This window comes from Protopterus annectens, chromosome 17.part0, assembly GCF_019279795.1.
Source record: "Protopterus annectens isolate FY-2018-M chromosome 17.part0, PAN1.0, whole genome shotgun sequence".
Lineage (NCBI taxonomy): Eukaryota > Metazoa > Chordata > Ceratodontiformes > Protopteridae > Protopterus > Protopterus annectens.
In genome coordinates this window covers 450,534,244-450,557,779 of record NC_056751.1, presented here as the reverse complement: position 1 = coordinate 450,557,779, position 23,536 = coordinate 450,534,244, and the positions used below count along the sequence as shown (strand labels likewise).

The following is a 23,536-nucleotide window of genomic DNA, read 5'->3' as shown; positions in this document are numbered from 1 at the left end:
ACCTGCAGGGCCATGAATATCTTATGGGCATTAGAGATTTCCAGGTGCTAATTTTTTTTTTTTTAATTGAATTTGGCAATTAGTTTTGAGGATTAAGGAGCTGTTAATGAGCTGTTTCCTTTGGTTCAGTGGTGCAAGGTTTGATTCCCCCAGCTTCCATTGTCTAACTGTATGATTCTGAGCAAGTCACTTAGCCAGACACTGCTCCCGGGCCGAGTCTCAAAAAGTCCATAAAGATCAGTACTGTATCGCAGTAAACAAGTGCAAAAACAAAATAAAATAAATCTATACAGTGATTTCTTCCCTAAGTACCATAGATAAGGTTAGCTGATTCACAATCATACAAGCTGAGTGTAGCTCTGATCATGTACTAGGTTAAAAAAAGGCCAACAAGCAAAAGTAGTCTATGTGAATGATACTATTGATGACTTTTCTTTGTTTAGTCCTATAATTAAACATTTACTCAGTATTACATAGAACATATGGTATTATGTGTGGACAGCCAATAAGTTGCAGCTTTTCTTTGTTTTTTATATAATTAAATACTTGTACCATAAAGCTTTAAACTGACTTAGACAGTAACTCATCATATTGTACTTTTCTCAATATACTAAGTGAAATAATTAGCTGACAGTGTAAACGGCATCATAATCACAAACCCTCTGATACTTTAACATGCTTCTTACTGTAAACACAGGCTACAGCTGGCCTTGATGACATTTCTCCATGCTTCTTGAATCCATTCTGACTGGAGTTATTGCTTTAATTCCATTTTTGTAACACCATATATCATCCTTGTACTATGACATTAGCTTGCCATAATTAAACTTCTTTTATTATTGTTGGATTATAAACTTTTAGAGTAGTGTTCGACAAAATAAAGGGCACTGCGAACTACCTCACTTTAGCAGTTTTAAGATCCATGGTTAACTTTTCAGAGGCATGTTGTCCACTGTTTATCAGTTCTTTGACACTTGAAAGCAATGCATACAGATTTGTCTTATTGCTTAATAGGAGTGCCTCCCCCACCTGAATGCAGTAATTACCTGCCGCAGTTTATGGGTGTAGCCTGAAATTTCAGAATTTAACTCCAAAAACTATTCCCATATCACAAATGTTTCCACCAATGCAATACTGTCAAGCATTCTTTAAGTATCTTAGATAAGAACAATAGCCAAAGAAAGTAATGACAACCCACCCATCCTATTACCGAGTGTGATTTGACCTTGAAAACTTGAATTGTAGAGCCACAAGTGAGCTTCTATATTTATTTTTCCTGTTGTAAAGGTGTTACAGAATATAGCGTTTTTGCAGTGTCCTGTAGATGGAGTTGGAAAACACTAATTTTGTTGAAAAAAGAGCAAGTACAAAGTTCTTGGTATACATAAGTAAACCACACCTCTTATTTTGTTGGCTATCTGCTGTCCTACTTTATTTCTGTTAGGAAAGTACTAATATTTCTTTGTTTAAAAGATCAGATCCATAGTTTTATGGACAGAATAGATCCTGTAGCACTGTTCCTTGGCCTGAGCCTCAGTAATCTGATTACAGTAACATTTCCAATACACTGGTATAGCCTTTCTTGAGGAGGCTGAAAAAGCATTCCTAATATAAAACTGAAACACAACACCTTGTCCCACTTGCTGATAAGACATCACTTCCACATTTTGAAACTCTATAGCTACTGTGCATTATTACTTCCATGTAACACTGAAAAAGGCACAATAACCATAACATCACAACAATGTCCATTGCCTTAAACATTCAACATTTCTGACCAGACCTTGTCCACTCCTGCGACACCTTGCCATGTCAGAACTGTGGGACCTCATTTTAAACAATGGATTCAGTATCTTCAGCTGTGTCTGAGTCTACCTCCTTAAAGGATGCCATGTCATCCCAATTCACTAGTCCTGCAAAGTGTTCCTTCCACCTCCTGTCAATTTCTTGTGATTATTAACTGTTTCTCCACAGCTCTTAAGTTTCACCTTCCTGAGTCACTGATGGTTTCTCATAACCTCTTTTTGCCCAGCCAGAAGTCCTTCACTATGACCTTGTCTATACATATGGTTTCATTTCTGCAACTGTAGCAGGTGCTGGCTTCATGACTTCATTTCATCACTTGGACAAATCTTGAGACCACCCCCCCAATCATTGAATAGAAAACATATTTCTTTAGCCTGATAACTTCCCCAGTAATAATGCTGACTAGCCTGTCCTAGAGTTACCTCTGTAAAACGAATTAACCACCTTTGGATGATATCTTCTTGCATCCTTTAGACTTGTTGAGGTCTTTTTACCCCTTCTCCACCTCTTTAGGGTCCCTGCCTGATTGCTCAATACTTGCATTAATTTTATCCATTCATTCCATGCTGGTGGGAGTCAAGGGCATCAAGCATCTTCAGTCTAGGTGACAGGCTGGTGATGACTTGCTACTACCTTAGGAGGTCCATAGTCCCATCTGTTCCTCAGGTCACAAGTATAGTCCATTGTGTATTAGCTGTAAGATTCACACCTGTAGTTCTTTCATTTCAAGCACTGCTGTTACAGTCATTGAAAGTTTAAGAGGTGCTGTATAAATTCACTTCATGTGTGTGAAAAGTTTGAAGATATATTTAAAAATGAAAGGATGAGTTGCAGCTTGTATGTCATTCCAAAATCAATTTAGAGTAATGAAGACTCGAATGGCTTTGCCTGGAAACTTACAAAAACTGAACTGTGATAAGAAGGAAGTTAGGAAACGGATGTGTTAAATTATTTGGTGCATTCTAGGTAGTGTCATCAGCTTAGCTATGGGTTTAATCTAAGCACTATAATCAGGATGTAATTTTTGTTCCATTGGGAAGATGTACATTTGGCAGTCCCCATGTTGCTGGTCCCTTGATGTAATTGCTACAATGTCCTGTGTCTGGCTATCTAAAGGTGGAGTGTTACTGTCTATGTGTGCTCTGAAATGGAACAACAAGAGTAGTTAATGGCTTGTTGGCTCCAGCATGTTTCAGTAGTACTGCATGAGTGGCACAAACATTATGTACAATGGAGATAATTTTAAGGTCTGTATTGCTGAACTATCTTTCTAGTTCTATTTGGAGTCATAGTAACATGAGGGGGTTGTTTAATGCATATTTCATGGTCTTGTCCTATGCTTGGATGGCAAGGTTTAACAGGCATTCTGACAAGGAGTATTGCATCAACTAAGTCACATGTTACGGAGTGTTCTGCCATATATATATATATATATATATATATATATATATATATATATATATTTATTTATTTATTTATTTAATGGGTAAAGCACTGTTATAATATTCATAATACCTTCAAAATGTCATTGTTTAGTTATATCTTTAAAGCTGCCAGATCTTTGTAAGAACATGCTATAAACAATTCACTTTTTTTCATTTAATACTTTACATAATTGTCTGTTGTTTAGGTTTAATGATGTTTCCCAAATCCAGTTATTTTTTTATTATTTTTTGGAAAATAAATTGGCTTTTGAAAATGTGGAGTATATTTAACTCTTATTGTAGTAAAATAACAACAACAGGCACATTTGCCGTGATATTCGCTTTAAGTCCTGGCTTGAAAGGTGACATAGACCATTAAATTTATTGTATACAAAAAGTAAGCAAACACATAAAGAGTAAATGTTGTAATATCTTTATATATATATATATATATATATATATATATGTGTGTGTGTGTGTGAGTGTGCGTGTGTGTGTGTGTGTGTGTGTGTGTGTGTGTGTGTGTGTGTGTGTGTGTGTGTGTGTGTGTGTGTATAGTAAACATAAACACTTCTGTGAGCCTTTTAACTGCCCTGTATTTTTCAGTTATTGTAACACAGTAATCAACACTAACACTCGTTTTAAAGCAAACCATGTGCTATACCCTTCAGAACAATTATTTAATTTGTGTTTGATTACAAGGATAGCCTTTTTCATTAAATATATAAAATAAAAACGGCTTCTGGATTGTTTTCCTTGCAAAGAAAAACAGATATTTTCTGAAACTTCCTAATATCTCTAAAACAAAACAGTAGATAATGAAACATATGTGCAATACATTTACAGAAGAATTCCGTAAAGCAGGTCTGAGATAAAATATTGGAAGAAAAAGAATATGTAGGCAGCAGTTTAGGATAACACCCAAACTCTATTATATCAGCTGAAATGAGAAGTCCTTGAAATACAGAAATAGTAAGAAGGATCCTTGAGTGAGGAGGAAACAGCAACAGAGTACACTCTGATTTAATTGAACCAAGTATCGTGTGTAAATTATGAACATAACTCATCCACCTCTCCTAACCAGTGGAATAGCTTTTTGCAGCTTTATGCACGTCACACTTGAGTGACTAAATGCGCACTATGCCCATCCATAAATTCCATCGCTGACACCAAGCTGCTGAACATAAGAAGGGAGGAGGGGATACGTACACTGCTTACTGATGTGATTCACATGATTTATTTTTTTAATTTAGCTTAGTATTCGTTCAGGTTTTCATCATATTTGTTTTATGTTTAAGATGATAATCAGTTTATACTGTACTTTGCTCCAAGCTTTCAGTGTCACTAAAGGTTTTCGTTGCAATTTTCTTCTGATTAAGAAACCAGTGGCTTGAAATATTCCCTCCAACTCCACATGATCTTTTTATAGTGCTTTTGATAAATGAAAGGCTGTCCAGATGATTTTTACTGTGCAGTCTAGATTTGTACATTGTGAAAACTTTTGCTGACTCTTAATTCCGGCAAGCAGTGTAGCAGGGTTACATGAATGTTTCTAAGCTTTTACAAAATATTTTGCTTGTTGTTGTCATATAAGCACTAATCCTCTAGTCTGAATTACTTTAGTTCAGAAAAGAATGACTTATCTTCTAGTTACAAGGTCAAGAAATATGTTGTGTGTAATGCTAATTAAAAAACATGACCGTAAGCTTCTTGCATTGAGCAGATTGGTAGCCATTTTTAAGGACATGGTGCTATCTGCAGTCCCTCTGTTGTTTCGAGAAGTAGCATGCATTCCTTTCTGAAAAAAATAACATTTTTGCTGAGCATGTTAAGAATCTGATTATCCCAAAATGCAACATCAGCCCCATAAGTAAATGGTCACCACAAAATGTGATTCTGTATACTATACAGAATTCCATGGGATATTGAAATGCAGGACAAAGAAACATCCAGCAGCACTTCCATTCATCAATCTTAGGATCAACTAATGATTTATACATCTGTTAAATAATTCAGTATTTAAAAAAAATGAAACTCGCATATAAAGAGTAAAGCATTTCTGAAAACAATATTCGAACGATGTGGTCTACAGTATCTAATATTTGAGACTGAGCGCTGCGATCTGCACTCAGATGCATGTATCTTGCCCATTGTCTGATATCAAATGGGTGATTCATAGGGCACACTCTAGTGAAAAAGTGGTACAAATTTACATACTGATACTTAAAGCCCTGCTGCTATTCAGAGTTTTTGGGTTTACAGAGTGCCTGTTAAATATCTTTTCAATCTGATCCCCACTAAACTATGCAACATAATCAAATGACAGACACAAATATGCACCAACAGCATTTCTAAAGATGAATCAAAAGGCACTCAAAGAATAGTCCATCTACTTGTCTGTTAAGAGGATAGGATTAAGGTTGATCAAAAGAGGGCATGTTCTGTAGAAGATATAAGATAGAAAGAAATCCTGATGAGATTAACATGCCTACTCTTTTTGTTTGATTTTATTATTATTATTTTTGTTTCTGTTATTATGTTTGCCTAAATTCAAGGTACTGCAGATCACAGGAGGGCATAATCTGCACAAAAAAGATAATAGAAAGTGATTTCTTTTGAGTTTAGCATGCAGTCTTTTTATTTCAGTTCCACATTCCTTTTCTTCTTTCTTTTGTACAAATTTAACCAACTCTTATTACCAGTTTCTGTTCCATGCTCACCCAGCATTTAGTGGCAGCCTCAGAGACCACAAGTAGCAGTTGATATGCTGGGGAGTTATGCTGTGCTATGAAGCAGTCGTGAGTGGTTTTGCTTTTGTACACAATATCCGGCATGATGACAATTTCCAGTTGTAAATTTATCCTTTCAGGAAACATTATTGTTAGATCACTGCCTGAAGTTAGCCCTGCAGTGATGTGTATACAGACAATGAACCTCAAATAAAATGGGATATCTTCTGCTGTCTGATCCCTCCCATCAGCATGCCATTTAGCTTCAGGCGTACCTGACAAATTCAGGCCACAAGAAGTATAGTTTAGAACAAAACCCTTGTGTATATGAGTTTTATTCCATCCATCCATTCATTTTCTAAAAACTTGTCCTAATTTAAATCTTGATGCTGGCAAGTAGAAAGGAGATTTGTATTCCAGCTACAGTCCGTATTCATCCTGCAGGATCTGCAGGTGTTCTCTTAGTCCATGGCTTACCTTGTGACCTTCAGCGAACTGGTCATGTTTGGTACATTTCTGGCATCTTCACCTGGTGACCCTATCATCTTAATTGACACTTTTCATGTAAATAAGATGGAAATCTGTTCAGAAATCCTCCAAAATTTCCAAGTTTTTCTCCCTGTGATTGGCTGTGAGCTAAGAAACACAGCAACAAAACCTCATTTTCATCACTTGCATTATTTTGGATGCTACCCAAATCTTTTAACCATAGATGAGGATGGGCATACAGACTGATGGGTAAGCTAACAACTTCAGCTTATAACTCCACTGTCATTATACCACCACACTTCTGTACACATTGCCTCCAGTACTTATACTGATGTATCCATCATTTAGTCAATCTTTTGAATTTCTCTACTCGCACTTGTTAAAAAACAACCCAACACAGCTCACCTTCACCAATTCATTTAGCTACTCCCCATGAACACTGTCCACATCTTGATATGCCTTCATATCCTGCTCCTGAATGTCATAAATAATAAAAAGAGAACAGAAGATGAAAAATACATTCTTGGAAGAAAGACATTCACTTGAATGTGTCTCTGTGTTCACAATGCAGACACCAATCCAGATCTGCAAACACATGGAGAAACAGCATACAGCAATGGATCACAAGCACTGTGCTATTGTAACACCTGCCTTAAGATATTCCAGGTCACCCAGTCTACTTCCTTCTGCACTTCCAGAAAATACATAGGGACAATACTGACAAGCTGCCAACACCCTTCCAGTATATTTGCAGGGAGAAGGAATTGAGCCACTGTTTCAGGAGCAGGATACAATCCATAGTGCTCCTGACAAAACAGAGGTAGTTCATTCATATATTGCCTCCTTTTCAGCTCCCTGTTACTGGCTTTACAATGGAGGCCAATGAAAAAGCTTCCATTCTGACTGAAGTACATCCACTTGTCCCCCTTTTTGAAAATGGGAGCCACTACCAGAGTTACACTCCCCAGTTTCCATTTGACATGGTGTCATTTCCAGTGATTTCACAATTTCTATTCAAATGCCTGTCATAACTTTAAGGATTTAGGTTGCAGTCCACTAAATTGCAGTCATCTAAGTTTTGGAAGTAAGAACATATATATGCTGCATCTGAGTTGTGGTAACAAATTATTCACCTCTTCCTAGTTATAATGTTATAATATTAGTGGAATTAGTATATATACCAAAAGGGGAGTTGAAAGCTGCAGAACCCATATGTCAGTGGATTTTAGCAGGATGTGAGAAAATTCCAAAACTGGTTCTCTCTCTCTCTCTCTTTTTTTTTTTTTTTTTTTTTTTTTTTAAGGGAATCTTTCTGTCCATATCTTTTCCACTCATCCAACTTTACCACAGTAGAAGAGTTTCATTGTTGTGGTTAACTTGTTTCTGGGAATAAAGGTAATAACACCACACAATTCTGGAATAAAAGAGAGGCTAGATGGTCCATCATCATTTCACCTCCAACACTGTCTGCAATTGGTGTCATTGTATATTTACTATTATTTAGAACAGCCTTGACAATTTATCTCCATTCCCTCCTATGTCACATGATGGAGTGCAAGAACTTTTTTGAAGCTATCAAGTTGCAATTCTTCATTGACTTGATGCAGAGCTTGACACCAGGGCCTTCCCTTTTGTGTCCACCATAGCAGGAGCTTTCAGTGCCTTTTAGTAGCTGGAAATCCTGTTTGTTTAGCGTGTTGGTTTCTGTCATCCCTTTTACTACATCTACTGAGGTCAATGAAGGCACACTAAGATACTGCATCCCATCCATTCATTTCAAACTGGAAAAGCTGGTGTAGGGATGGTGCAAAACTCATACCATTCACAGGCATCTGGTAGACATTATCTCTGTAGCAGTTGTAGTTTTAGAGATATGAAGCAACTAAAACCATGATAGTAATTTTTTAAGTGTCTGAAGAACATCTATATTAACCATGTGTGCAGTGTTTTTCAAAATTGATTTGTGATAAAAAGATGACATGATTTGAATAGACACTAAGAATCACCCATTGAAAGAAAGGGAGGTGAGAGAGGGAACAGCTATCCTGAAGATACAACTGGTTTAAAAATATTAGCAAAATACCTGAATACGCGGGAGGTACATAATGCAATGCTGCAAAAGGCTGAGGAAATAAAAATGAAGGAACTAGGAAGTAGACTCCGGTACATCTCAAAATGTTAAATGATTAAATTCCAAGAAAAAGAAATTAAAATCCGAGTAGCAAAATGAATCAGTGGTAAGTTGTCTTCCTCAAAGCTCCAGGTACATGGTACATGAATTCAGTCCTCACCTCTGCTCAGTCTATACCTCTTACTGTCTACCTGCGCAGTTATTGTTTTATCCTTCTAGACTACAGAACCACCTTGGGCTATATACAAGACCTTAACATTGCTCTAATCTGGTAAGTGCAAGAGTCACTATGTGGGAAAATGTTATAATTTTAGTATCCAGTTTCTGTAATTCCTTCTGCTGTTGGTCAGCTGTACATGGCGAAATGTTGCCTTTAAAGATGATTGTAAGATTTCATATAGTAGGTCACAGCTCCAGGAAGAATACTGTCAACAGGAGTTATGTTGGCTAAGTGGGTGGGACCACTTCTTGAATTTTGGTTGGTGCAGGAAGGACACTTGCATGTTCAGTATTCATGTGGAAAGAAACTTGAAAAGTAAAAGATATACAGAGCAGGGGAATTGTCTGAAGGAAAAATAGGTATAGGGAATCCAGGAACACTTAAAACTACTGTACAAAAGTAAATAAATAAATGTATCTGCATGGAAACACTACATACAATTTCCCATGCCTTCTGTGTGACAAATAGCAAGCACAGTTCTTTGATAACTGATTTGATGAAGTTTTTGATGTTGCAGATTCAGGATCCTTAGTTTTCAGTGTTACTGGAATTTTATGCGTTGCAGGTTATAGTTCAGTCTCTTCTCACACACAGACATTTTAATGTGCTATTTCACAGAGTAGGGGTCATGCTGTTGCATTAGTATACGGCCAAGAGGTGAAAGGAAACTGCTATTACTAGTGTTCTACTTTGCATCACTGGTAAGTAATAAAATAACCTCCTAGATATAATTCTGAATTCAGAAGTATTAGTCTAGTGTTCCTATGTGATGATCACTGTTGCAGTAGCTTAAGTTATATGGAACATATCCTGTCTAGGACTGGATGACCGGTCAGTTTCCAAAGCTTCACAGAAACGTCCATGTGCCCTAACTACTGCACAGCTCAAGGAATGCTGTATAAAGTTAGTGGTTAGAGAACAAAACCCTCAGAATTTTCTAGACATTGAAATGTGCTCTTCTCTATGGGCTTTGAGTGATTGGTGGTTAGATAGCTTTTCTTCATTGCTGGGCAGATAATCACCCTTTTGGGGGGATACCTTCTATTTTATTTATTTTTTTGTTTGTTACCTTTTCTTTCAAAATTTCTCGCTAGGTGCTAAAGCTAGAGTTTCTTGGTGATTGTCACTAAGAACATTTACACAAACAGTACATTTTTAATCAGAAGGTAATGCCTTCTTACCAAATGATCTGCTAATCAGTTGTCGATTTTTTTTTATTTGTTTTTGGTAGAGGCACAATAAGTTAAAAGTTGTACAGGAGGTTTCTGTCTTCTCTTGCCTTCTATCAATCTGCTGAGCCCTTACTGCATTCCTCAGACCTCTCCTCAGTTTCATTCCCTCTCGTGTTGCTCCTCAGGGACCACGAGCTAGGCACATCCTCTGTGTCTGTCCAGTTGCTCTCTGTGAGGAAGAGAGAACCACTCTTGTTGTATCAGAGGAGTGTGCAGACGTTGTTCCTCTGTGAAGTCATTTTGTACAGTTTGATTCACAAGGAAAAGTCCATCCTTCAGTCAGCTCTTTTATCGGAGGGCATCCTGTGAAAAGGAAGCATAAAGTTATTGTTTCATTACCTGTGACATATAGGGCAAACAAAGAGGATCAGCTGGGATTTTCTAAATTTTTATTTAAAGCGTTTAAGATTTTAATTCTGTGTCTTCCCTTAATTTAAAAAGAAAAACATATTTTCCTGTCTCTCTTAAATTCTGATTTTCATTTTAAAGCACAAAATGTAGATTTGTACTGGATTTTTTAAGTTCCTACTCCAAGCAATGAGGAACCTGACTCAGAGGAAAGTTTTTACCCAGATTAATCACCTGAAGAGTTAACCTTTTTTTTTTATAATATTGCCAGAATTAATGAGTTATTTCAGTGACAACACAAAGAAATACTTGAATGCCAGCAAAGATACTACGATTTGATATAGTTGGATTTCCATCAACCTGCAGCTGTTTTCCTGTTTTTCAAGCCTTACAGGATGCTTTCCTTGCAGCCAGGAGTTTGTATGACAGTCAGCTACCTGGTCCCAGAAATTCTGATAAAAAATATTAATTTCCCCAGGCATAAAATTTCTGTCTTCTAACCCTAGATCAGACTACACAGTGATTTCTCTGATAAAACCATCTTCTGCCAAACACCTTATGACAGCTAACCCTATTCATTGTTCAGTGTTTTACTTTCAATGTTTGTAATCCAAACTCAAAGATTTGATTGAGACTTTAATAGAGTCTGCCTACTGTTAGTGGATATGTAAAAAAAAAAAAAAATTACTTCCAAAATAATTACCTAATATTCTTTTAAATATTTTCAAACTTTTGAACTTGCAAAGAGCTAATCCTCAGAGCAGTGCTAAATGATGGATAATTGACATACAGACCAGGATATTTTGTTCTGATATATTTTTATCCAAATTCACTCCCTAATGTAGCTGCTATTAATGTATTTACTAGACATTTATGGAGTAAAATCAAGTCACCCCTTATTAGCCTAGAGCTAATGTAGTATAGAGACAACTCTATTAATCTAGATTCATACAAAATATTTCTTATTTTTTTCTACTCTCATCAATTGATTTCGCTTTTACATCAAGGCTGAGGTGCAATATTCAGTTTAAGGTCTATCACCATGTAGAGTGGGAGGATAACTCGTTTGCTGTTCCTTGATTCATACTTGTATATTGAAGGCTGTTTGTCAGATAAACAGGGAAAATATTCCTGACAGCCACTTTAAGTGGACACAGACTATAGCTACTTTTTTCACAAGGGGTGCGCCCTTTTCTACTCCCCCTGTTTGGAGGGAGACCCTTATGGGCCCCCTTAACTTTAGTATGCTAACTCCATGGTTACACAACAGTAGAGAAAGTGCAACTCCATATGTTTGCTGAAAGTGGCTTTCAGAGATAATGACCACTCGCAAATGTCAGTCAGACAAATGAAGATCAATAAATACACACATTGCCTGCTTGATATACTATGGAAAACATCCTTTGCACTTTAACATTTCCTCATCACTGTATACAAATTATCATCATAGGTGAACCTGTTGTCTACAGTAACTCCTAGTTGCTTTAACTTACAGTATTTACTGAGAATAGTATTATTTAAAGCATATTGATAACACACACTATTATTTCCAATTTGAATAATTGTTGTTTTGCTCACTTTGAAGTCCATAAATTTACACCTAAACCACTGAAATGCTTTTGGATCCCTGCATGATCTTATACTGAATTCAAAATGGACATGATTTTTGAATCACTAGCAGATTGTTGATTCATACTCTCTCTTCTACAAGGAAGTCAGAAATTAATAAGTTGAATAGAACAGGCTCAAAAAACAGCCATTGAGGGACACTCACAGTCAAGGATGTATACTTTGAAATTTCTGTACCAGATCTAATGCTAAATCATCTAGCTGTCAGCCAATTGTTTATCCATTGTATTATACAACAGTTAATATATATATATATATATATATATATATATATATATATATATATATATATATATATATAAAACACACATACATAATATAATGCCATTGATTAATTACTGGATGATGGAAAACAAAATGAAAAGCCCTTGATAAATCCTAATACATAACATTGACTGGCAATCCCATGTGAATCACAAGCATTTTGATAAAAGGTGATCAAATTAATCATACACAATCTGCCTTCCATAAACTCATGCTGATAAATATCCAGACCTAAGCTTATTTTCTCTTTCATTAACTTCTGTAATATTCATTGAAAACATTTTCTAATAATGCTGTTCAAACTGATTTATCTTGGACTTCAATTTCCTCTATGGCACCAGATAACTTCAGACACTCAAGTTCTGAGAATCATTTAGAAAGGCTACACCTGGCAGTGGAATTCCTAACCTGTTTTACAAAGTTTTCATCTGCATACATCCATTCAATCCTCTCTGATGCTTCCTATCATTGATCAAATGCTATCTCTGGGGGGGGGGGGTATAGAACCTCTGCCCCCACCACCTGGATCAGATAGGGAAAGGGTTTTATTAAAAATCTTTCTGGTGCCAAAAAAAGAAGGAACATAGAGACATCTCATAGATATTTATTTTCTAAACCTTCAAATGAAAATATCACAATGCTGTCCCTACTGTCTCTGTTACCTCTGATTCCTCCTGTCAGTTTTCAAAAACATTTTTATTTTGTTTTCATTATAAACATACGCAAATGTACATATAACAAATACAATAAAACAGTAACAAAGCTATTTACAATAGGTGAACATTTTGTCTACAGTAACACCTAGTTGATTTAACTTACAGTATTCACTGAGAATAGTGTTATTTAAAGCATATTGATAACATTAATCCATGATAAACAATCATTTTATCCATGAGAAGTTATCAGTATTTGTTCAAAAGGTTTTCCAATTTTTGCCATGCTATTTTTTATGAGTAATGTTATGAGTTCTATAGCAAATAGTTTGCCGTTCTTTTTTACAAACAACTTTTGCTAAATTAATACAATCTTTAAACATCAAATCTTGTTTACTTTTCCAGTTCAAAGTAATAACTTTTCTGGCAATTGCAAGAATTGACCAGAGTAACTGAATCTGAGATTTAGGTATTACATTAGGTATAGGAACATTGAATAGGATTAGTGAGGAATAATGTTCTGTTAGACCATGTAAATGATTTTCATGTAACTTGGAACTTTTTTCCCCGGGCGTCCACTGAAAATGGGTCTCAAGGCCAGTGGACTTTCCTGGTCAACAAATGTCAATAATAAATAAATAAATACATAAATACATAAATAAATATATATATTTAAGGTTCATCTGGTTTGTAAAGTCATTTAACATCTTGGCTTGTGATGTTAGTTTTATTTTAAAATTTTTCGAAGTATCATTGCTTGATAATAGGCAGTTAAAATCACCTGTTGCTATAATTTCCCCTTTAGCATTTAAAGTAATCAGGTCTAGATATTTGTCAACATATTTAGTACTCAGCCCTGGTATCCAGTATGTATTAATCAAAGTATAATACTTCCTATTGATTTACAAAATAACCATGCTTAGCACCCCATCTTTATCTGACATTGTATCTATAATTCTTGGTATAGTATAAGTATTTTTCTATAAAATAAGAGTGCCCCTTCTCTTAGCCTTAAAACATGAATCAGCCAGAATGCTATAGCCATTGAATGAGTATTTTTGTAGATCTTTTTTTAATAGATGAGTTTCCTGTAAAAATATGATCTGGGCTTTATGCATTTTGTTATATTTAAGCAAACCAGCATTTTTGACATTATTGTTCAAACCATTAATATTTAAACATTTATAAGACATTGACTATAATGTGTATGCTATTACTAACGGAGACCTTTTTTCCATGTTGACTTGAAATCTACTGAAAACTTACTTATCATGGATGCATAAAGTGTATTAAGCACTACTTTAAAAAAAAAAAAACTATTTACAAACACACACATGAAACATAAAGTTTCTGGTTTAGTTAAAAACTTAACTAAACCATCCATCCACCACCTACCAAGCGACACAAATTATCCATCTCTGCTTAGAATATAGTGTAAAAACAAAAAAGAAAAGCATTATGAAAGCAACTAAAGAAATCTGAATCCATGAAATAAACATTAGAATGAGTGTCCAATATATCTGAAGCTATATGAATATGTCACATATGATAATAGCACCTCTTATACATGGATATGCCAGAAATACACATCAGGTCAATGTATGTATAAACATTAAAAGCTGAAGGTTAAGAAGATTGTCATTATTTCCAAGACTTTTCAAGAAACATCAGATAATTTAACCATTTTGTCAGTCATCTAACATTTTTCATGGAAGGATCTGTTGAATATATATATATACATATACATATATATATATATATATATATATATATAAAAACACTTATTACAACATAACTATTATATTTTGCAAGTATACACATATTACTCATATGTATTAACAAGATATATGTTGACGTCTTTCATCAGGATGGGGGGGCCTCACAACCCTCTGTTTAGTTATATAACATATGTCTGATGTTAATATGCATAATTAGTTTTCTAATGCAGCTCCGAGTTCACTTGATGTCATTTAGTTACTGTAACTTGGCACGTAAAAATCCACTACCAAACATTAGTGGACCGGAGTTCCGCTGTGGCGACCCCTAACCAGGATAAGCCGAAAGGCACAACAAAAAAAGTGTCATTGAATCTGCAGAATGTATGCATCTATAAGAGAACATAGGCATTTTCAAAGGAGTTAAACACTTTTATCAGAACTAAATATTTACCATTTAAAGTATCTAATGAAAGATAACAGAATTTCAAGAGAAAAGGATTCGTACAACCATTTAACAAGTTCAGAAGTTCAAGTGATGTCATCACTGTTGTTTCCTGAAGCTACAGCTTCATAAACTTGTTAAAAAGTATCCAAATAGGCTCATGCACAACAGTAGTTGTCTCTAGTGAAGAAAAAAAGCATTTTTGGCTGGAAATTCAGATCTTGAAGCTTTTAGAGTTTACAGAAAGCAAAAAAAAAAAAAAAACATTCAGGCTGCCTTGTCAGTGTATGTCATGAATCTCCACCATGTTAAAATGTATCTAAACAAAGAGTCTAAAACATATAGTTAAAAAACACTAATCAGAAACACCTTGTACTGACCCACTAGAAAAAATGCACTTTGGTCTTGTCTTTCGGCTTTTCCCAGTTAGGGCTCGCCACAACAGAACTCTGGTCCGCTAATGATTGACAATGGATTTTTATGGTGACGAGTTGCCAGCCCGATGCCCAACCTTCAAAGAAGGCACACCCATTCACACATGCACCTACCTGCATGTCTTTAGTGTCACTCGACCACAGTGCTGACATGCAGACTCCACACAGAAGGCGCTCCTGCTGAGAATCGAATGAGTGAACCTCATGCTGTGAGGTGACGATGCTAACTTCTGCACCACCATTTACCAAAGTGCTTTTTTTTTTTTAAAGAAAAAATGCACTTTGGTATTAAGTCAAATTTTACTATTACTGAAGAATTAGAAGACATACATCATGTTTAGTTATTTGAATATTTGAAAGGGAAAAGTATGTAAAGTACTTATAATTGGGAAAAGAGAGAAAAGGAACATTGCTAACAAAAAACAATAGGAAGAAAGAAGAGAGAGAGAGAATGTTATTTAAATACTTAGTACTATATGTAATTAAAAGAAGTAGATATAGAAAGAAAAAGAGAAAGTTAATAATAAAAATTATTCACATTACCGTACAGCATAGAGACTTTCCAGAATCAAATATATTTAAAACAAAGCATTTAAAATTAGAAGGAATTTATTCATGTGTCCTTTAGTTTCTTAGTTTTGTTTGCTCCTTCCTTCACAGACCATCCATTTTTTGTTGCCTGTCTCTTCAAACTCTGGGATGGCCATTCCATTTCTTTTGTGACTGATAGTATTTTCTTCTTTTGGATAGATTCTACTGCTTCTTGTAGGGAATCAAAGATCTTCACTCCTTCTGGCAAGGTGATTTTTATTCTTGCAAAAAAAAAAGAATTTGAGCTTAAATATTGGCTTTTTTCAAGGACTTAATTAAAGGAACACACTCCTTTTTCCTGGATATGACTGTAGAGGTATAGTCGTTCTCAAAATGAAAAATTTTTTCACCCATCTTGATAGGGGAATAGTCCAAGCTGATTTCAGCACTAAATCCTTGTCTTGCAAGGAAAGAAATCTAACTATTATAGACCTGAGGTTAGATGAACACAGAGATGAAGCTAGATTTGACAGGGAATGATGAGCCCTCTCAATTCCAAAAGAGAGGGATTCAGGCATGTTTAGTACTGATGAAAACCACTTATTGAGGAACTGAATCATGGCAGTACCCTCTTCTTTCTCAGAATTCCATATATTCTTGTTATTCCTCCTTGATCTACTTTCAAGGTCTTCCAGTTTTCAATCAGCCTGGTGTTTTGCTTCCGAAGACATTCAATGTGATGTTCATTTTCTGTCACTCTTGTATCTAGGTCAGTTACTGTTTCCTCTAAGGCAAGAATCTGTTCAGATTGTTTTTTTTTACTATTCCATTTAGAGGTTCCAGTTGTTTACTGCATTCTTGTTTGATAATATCCATTTTGTTTTCGAATTTGTCCATTTTTAGTGACAGTTCTTGGATGTTTGTTATTATAAGATGTAGTTTTTTCTTCACTGCACTCTCCTGGTGTGGCTTCTTCAAGTTGCTTATTTTGAGATCTCCAGTAGAAAACTTCTTGACAGGAATAATTAAAAAATATCTTGACTATGTATTAAGTTTTAGAAAATAATCAAGAGTTTATGTTAATCTAACTTTTAGTATACTTTTACTTAGATTTTTTTTCTAAAAATTGAAATATATTTCCTGTCAGTATATTAAAATCTAAGCAGAGCTATGGATTTCTGCTATCAGACTGGTATCTTGGCCACATCCCCACTCCTGTCAGTTTTCAAACAACTCTAGATTTGAAAGATGCATATCATCACATCCCATTTCTCACATTTTTTTTCCTAGTTCTGGTTTACATTTTCAGTTCTTTCCTTTACTCTTTGGATTGTCAACAGCTCCATGAATATTTATTTATTTTTATTTTATTTTACATTTGTTAACTGGGCTAGTCCAACTGGATACATGTCCATTTTCAGTGGAGGCCCGAGGAGAAAAGCTCCGCTATCTAACACATGATACAAACAGTATATACACAAAACATAAGGCATTGCAAGCATGAAAAATATATACACAAGTTCAAAAATAAAGCATGAAAAGTATGTACACAGTATAAAGGAATTTCAAGCACAAAATACTTAGGGCATTTGAATGACAATAAGAGGAAAGTACAGAAAGGTAATAGGAGATAAAGCTTTTACTTGAGTATTGGAATAGGTAGAATAAGATGGGATACAATACGGAGTTTAGAAGTTAGCAGTAGAATATAGGGAAGGGTATAGATACAAGTTTAGAGAGAGCATTTCTAGTAAAATTGAGAACACTAAAAGCTTAGAGCTGGGAGAAAGCAAGACATATGCAGGAGATGTGAGGAGCAGAAAGATCAGCTTTGGTTGTTGCAGGAGCATAGCCAGTGTTTGGTTAGATAGTGTTTAAGTTTAGTTTTAAACAGAGAGATGGAGGTTTGGGTTGTCAGGTCGGGAGGAAGTTGATTCCATATTTTACCAACTGAGTTGGAAAATATAGAGTCACCTGCAGTGTTCTTAGATAGAGAGGTTTGAATCATTTTTTTACTAGACGAGCGAAGGTTTTTTAGGTTGTTGTAGGGCTTTATAAGGGTGGAGAGCATAGGTGTATTATCAGGGTGGTGAAGGTCTTTCTGGGCTATAGAGAGCTGATAGTATAGAATTAGGTGGGGTAGCTCTAGCCATTCTAGGTAGTGGAGGTTTCTGCAATGATGTGTTTTGTATGGGGAGGCAGTGGCAAATCTGGCAATGTTATTGTAGGTTGATGTAAGCTTATTGATGTTATATTTGGAAAGGTTAGTATATATAGGGGAAGCATATAGTAGTGTAGAGATAAGATGTGTTCTGGCTATGGTAGTTCTAGCTTCTGGTGTTAAGAATGATTTGATTCTGTAAAGAGAACCTAATTTTCTATTAGTTGCTTTTATGATTGAGTTAATATGAAAGTCAAATTTAAGTTGGTTGTCAATAGTTATGCCTAAGAGTTTGGTTGTTTGGTCAGGGGAGATAAGGGTGCCATTGTTAGAAGTAAGAGAGAAGTTAATAGAGGGGGATTGGTGTGTAGGTGAGAAGAGGAGAAGTTTAGTTTTCTTAGGGTTTAGAAGAAGACAGTGATTAGAGAACCATTGCTCTGTGGTAGTAAAAGTTTTTTGGGTAATGTAGTGTAGGTCATTTTGGTTGGAGGCAGAACAAATGATGGTGGTATCATCAGCGTATTGAATACAAGTAGTTAGAGGGGTGACAAGGTGTAGGTCGTTAATAAAGATGGAAAATAAAAGAGGACCTAGGATGGAGTCCTGAGGGACTCCTAGAGAGGTAGGTAGAAGCTCCGAAAGATTGTTGTTCCATAACACTGCTTGTTTCCTATTTTGAAGATAGGAAGTAAACCAGTTTAAGGCAATGCTATCAAGAGAAAGAGATTTTAAGCAATGTAAGAGTAGTTGGTGATTCGCCATGTCAAAAGGTTTTGACAGATCTACAAAGAAGGCTGATGAAAGAAGATTGTTATTTCGGTTATTATTAATGGAGTCAATAAAGGATAGTAAGACTGTGGTGGTGCTATAGTAGGGACGAAATCCATGTTGGCAGTTTGCTAGGAGATTATTGTATAGGAGGTGATTAAGTAGCTGTTTATAAATTATTTGGCTCCTATTATAGCCCACTACAGACCACAGAGCAGTTACATTTCCATGTTTTGATAACTGACTTATTTTTGCAGATACTTTTACAAGTATTCAGGAATGTCTGTCTTGGATTTCAGGTCAGCATAGAAAAATGTTCTTTCTTTCTATCACACAGGACATTTTTTTCTAGGATATCTTCTGAAGACATCCTTCATGATGGCATTTCTTCTTCAGGACAATGTGGAATGTTATAAGGATCAGTTTCTGATATTTAACAAGCAGACATTGTCATCTCTTAGGGAGTATCTCACAATTATAGGCTTCACAGCCTCTACAATTCTCTTGTTTCCTTTGGCCAGACTTCACACAAGGAAAATTCCATGGTTCATCAAATATTTTTGCTGCCAAGAATAGCTCCCTCCATCACTTCAAATCTCATTGCTGGGGTTTACATAAAGGGAATTACGCTGGTGGGTGAATCAGTTGTCTCTCAACCCAGGACTTAATTTTTCCTTCCCAACCCCTACTCAGACTGTAAACACAGAGATGCGTCAGACTTTGCTTGGGAAGCTGCATTCAAGAAGTTTAAATTTCAAGGTCTATCGAAAAATAAGAACATATTACAGCAAATAAAGTTCAATGGTCTAATAAATCTTGTCAAATCTATTAATTATCTGTGGATTCTATGCCCTGTACTAGTAATTACAGGCAAAACCACAGTATTGTGATATTTAAACAAATGGATAATCATCTTACAATGAAAGTGCTCATAAACAAACCAGATGTTTTAAACCTACTAAAGGATCTTGGAGAATGTTTATTTTTTGTTACTTTTTTACTTTACTAATAGTGTTCTAGAATACCTTTGTATTTAATTTGAAGCTAGGGCTATAGTTTACAGATTCCATTGTTGGTGCCAAGGATCATAGAATCATACAGGCTCATCTTTCTCTGGAGATCAGCTAATTAGGTATCCTTAATCTGCCCTTTGCTTTCAACAGGTTTGTGATGTCCAAAAGTGGAGTATAGCCACTCTGTTTCATTTGAGTTTTCTTCTCTGGTATGTTGAACAAAACAGATGAGCTCAGCTTCTTGATCCATATAGTGCTTTCATAAATCATGTTAGTTTTGTCTGTATTTTAGACAGATCAGGCATTATAGCAGTGAGTAGAAAAGCCAGTGATGGATCTTTTTCTCTGCAAAGAGATTGTGTTTGGCTTGCTTTGTTTGAAGCACATTACCTCTTATTATCATGATACTAGGCTGGCAGAGTAGTTTGCAGACTGCATTTGCATTTTGACATATTAATACTACCTTTCTTAGAGATCTGAACATCTACTGATGGTCTGGACTATGTAGATTCAAGCCAGAAAAGGTGGCGTTCAACAAATGTTAGCAAGCAGGTTTTTACCATTTTTCCCTTTAATGTAGCCACACAATTCTGTCTGTTATTAAATACAGCAATGAAACAAAGAACGTAGCAACTGTAGTTTTAATGCAAACATCTTCAAAGTCTTTTTCTGACTTTTAACACAGGTTTATTTATTTATTTATTATTTTTTTGCACTTACTGCATCATATCAAAGTATATCAGATTCTGTAGCCCTTGCTTAACTGATTTTAGCTAGGTATTCATTTTCTCAGTTTCAGCAACTGGCTGCTATTTTCTTGATAGTCTCTGAACTGGTAATAAACACCTGTTCTCACTATACCTTCAAGTCCCTGGCTTAAGATTGTCTTCTGACTGATTAAGAGTTGATAATTAAAAGCTGACATAAGAATGCATTTTGTACAAACCTTTGTGTTAAAATGATAGCCTTTATATCAATTATGTTACTTGTTTCCATCAAAGACAAGTTATTTTGAGCATTAGCAATAGCAAACATGGCTCGGATACTGCTTACATTGATATGCATAATCACATTTGTCAACATTACTCTAGAGTAAAAAAACAGCAGATAAAATGCCGCCCTACAGTGGTTTATCTAGATGTTGGCAACTAATTGCACTTTGACGTGGACTTTAATGTTTTCAAGGTAATGAAAGTCTCCCTGACACCTCGCGGCAGACTTCTGCCTCATTGATGATGCCATAAAGAATGACAATTCTTTGCATATATTTCTTCACTGGTCTTTATTGGCCATTTTCTAACAAGACTTTATACTGAACATAGTTGCAGATCAGCAAGAAGTGACATTAAAAGGAATTAGTAAGTCTACCAGATAGTCATTAAAAGGTAGTCATGAATGATTTGTAATAATTGTTTTTTAGAAACAAGTTTGTTATGAAAAATTAGCATATTGGTAAAAAGAACAGGCAGGCTAAGAAAACCTTATTTGCTTTCCTAAAATGCACGCTGAAAATAATGGTATATTTTAAGATGTACTGCATCAGAAACTTCAGATGGGCTTAAGTTCTGCAGAAACAAGTAATATGCAGTTTTTCTTTATTCTTTAAAATGATTAAATATTGATTTGAAAGAGGTAGTCTAGTGTTGATTATATTTACTCTATAATAAGGTCAAGACTGTTAGATTAAATGGCTGATAGGTATTCAGAATGCTAGCCTCAGCTATCATGGCAAGCTATTGATTTTATTTATGTTTAATTAATGAAAAGGTTAGTAAAAATCATTTATTTAATGCAGGTATACTGCATTATGTAGATTTCAGGGCAGTCTTGCTTACAGATGCTGAAAGCATTTGTTTAGAAATTAATCGTGCATATATTTTGAATTCTATCCACATTACTTCCTGTCTTTGATCATACAGCTACCATGTCAGTGGTGCTGTAGTTCCATTTACCGTGTGATGTCTGAGATGCCAGCTGCACACACAATTGAAAGCAATATTCATTACAAAGCCTGTGGATATAGTACACTTCTTTAATTCTAGGGGCAGGTAGAACATTCTGCTGTTATTAATTATGGGATCATGTGACATCTTCAGCTTCAGATACAGTAACTATTCCTTTATGCAGGCCACACAGAGGCTTTATTGATATTATCACAGTAACAGAAATAAGATCATAACCTCTATTTTGTTTACTTTCCGGTCAAGCTACATGGTTACTGGTTCTGTTTGTCTTGATGGTATGCAGTTCATCCCTTTTTAGCTAATCTAGCTCCATGCTGACCCAGCTTGAAACTTTCCAGTGATTTAATCTGTTGAATGTTCCATGTAGCTCATAAAAATTGCCTACTTAATTTTTTTAATGAAGTCTTTGACATTTTCCCTTCATAATTTCCATTACAAATTTTAAATAAGGCACTTTTCATATAAACATCAACTATAGTTATGTTAGTTTTTTTTTTTCACTTTTTCATAGCTATCCCAAACATTTTTAGATTTGTCCTTTACTTGAGGATGTTTAAGGGACATTTTGTTGATATCTGACTCACTATAACCACCTTTTTAAGATTGGAAGTTGTAAAAAAAGAGTTTTTGGACTTGTTCCTCTCACCCTGTTTCTCTGTTTTCCTAGTATGAATACAATGTTTTTTTTTCATACTGTTATTTTATGAATTTCAATGAAATGAAAGCATACATATTCATATCTGCACACAATCACAATCGTGTACACGTGTGCACACACATTTCAGATGATATGCATTTGCAAAAACATATGATAGTCATGAGCTCCCCCATCTACCCCCCCCACCTGCACTTACTACAGCAGCTGCATTCTGCACTATAAGGTTGTTTCTTCTAAAATATGGTAATCCTTAATAGCAGTTGGTAATGTCGGACTGAATGAATATATCATAGTGGACCAATACTAAGGAAATCATTGGAAAGAGAGATACAAAAACATGTGTGTGTGTGTGTGTGTGTGTGTGTGTGTGTATACACACACACACACACACACATATATATATATATATATATATTTATATATATATATATATATATATATTAAATTAAGTATTTATTTCATTTTAAGATTAGAAAATGACAAAAATATTCATCATCTTGAGAATTAGTTACCGTACAAGAATATTGATTAACACACTTTTGATATTACCGTGACATTAAATGCTCCTGTTGGTCTACTCTGTAAAAGAAAAAAATGTGAAATAGACCTTTGAACATTTTTATTAACTGCACCACAATATCAGTGCACATCTATAATACATTTGTGAGGATATGAACTTTGCTAAAACAAGTTTGAGGAATATTGACTTTCACAGAATATGACATCAGGATGGCTTAGTGCTTGTATAAATACTGACATCATAATAATAGTGCAGAAAGCTTTGTTCATTAAACAATACTACAAATGGTTAACAATCATCTCATTAAGATAGTAGCCATCCTCAATAATTCCTGAGAGCCTGGCAGAATTTGTTGAAAATGAATACATGTATATCGCTATAAATATATATATATATATATAT

General features: G+C 35.1%; 1 protein-coding gene across 3 annotated transcripts in view; it reads left to right on the top strand.

Moving 5' to 3' along the window:
* The window catches only part of LRRC4C (leucine rich repeat containing 4C), a 3,048,452-nt gene that overhangs the window by 2,736,703 nt on the left and 288,213 nt on the right, over positions 1–23,536 (top strand). The window lies entirely within an intron of this gene.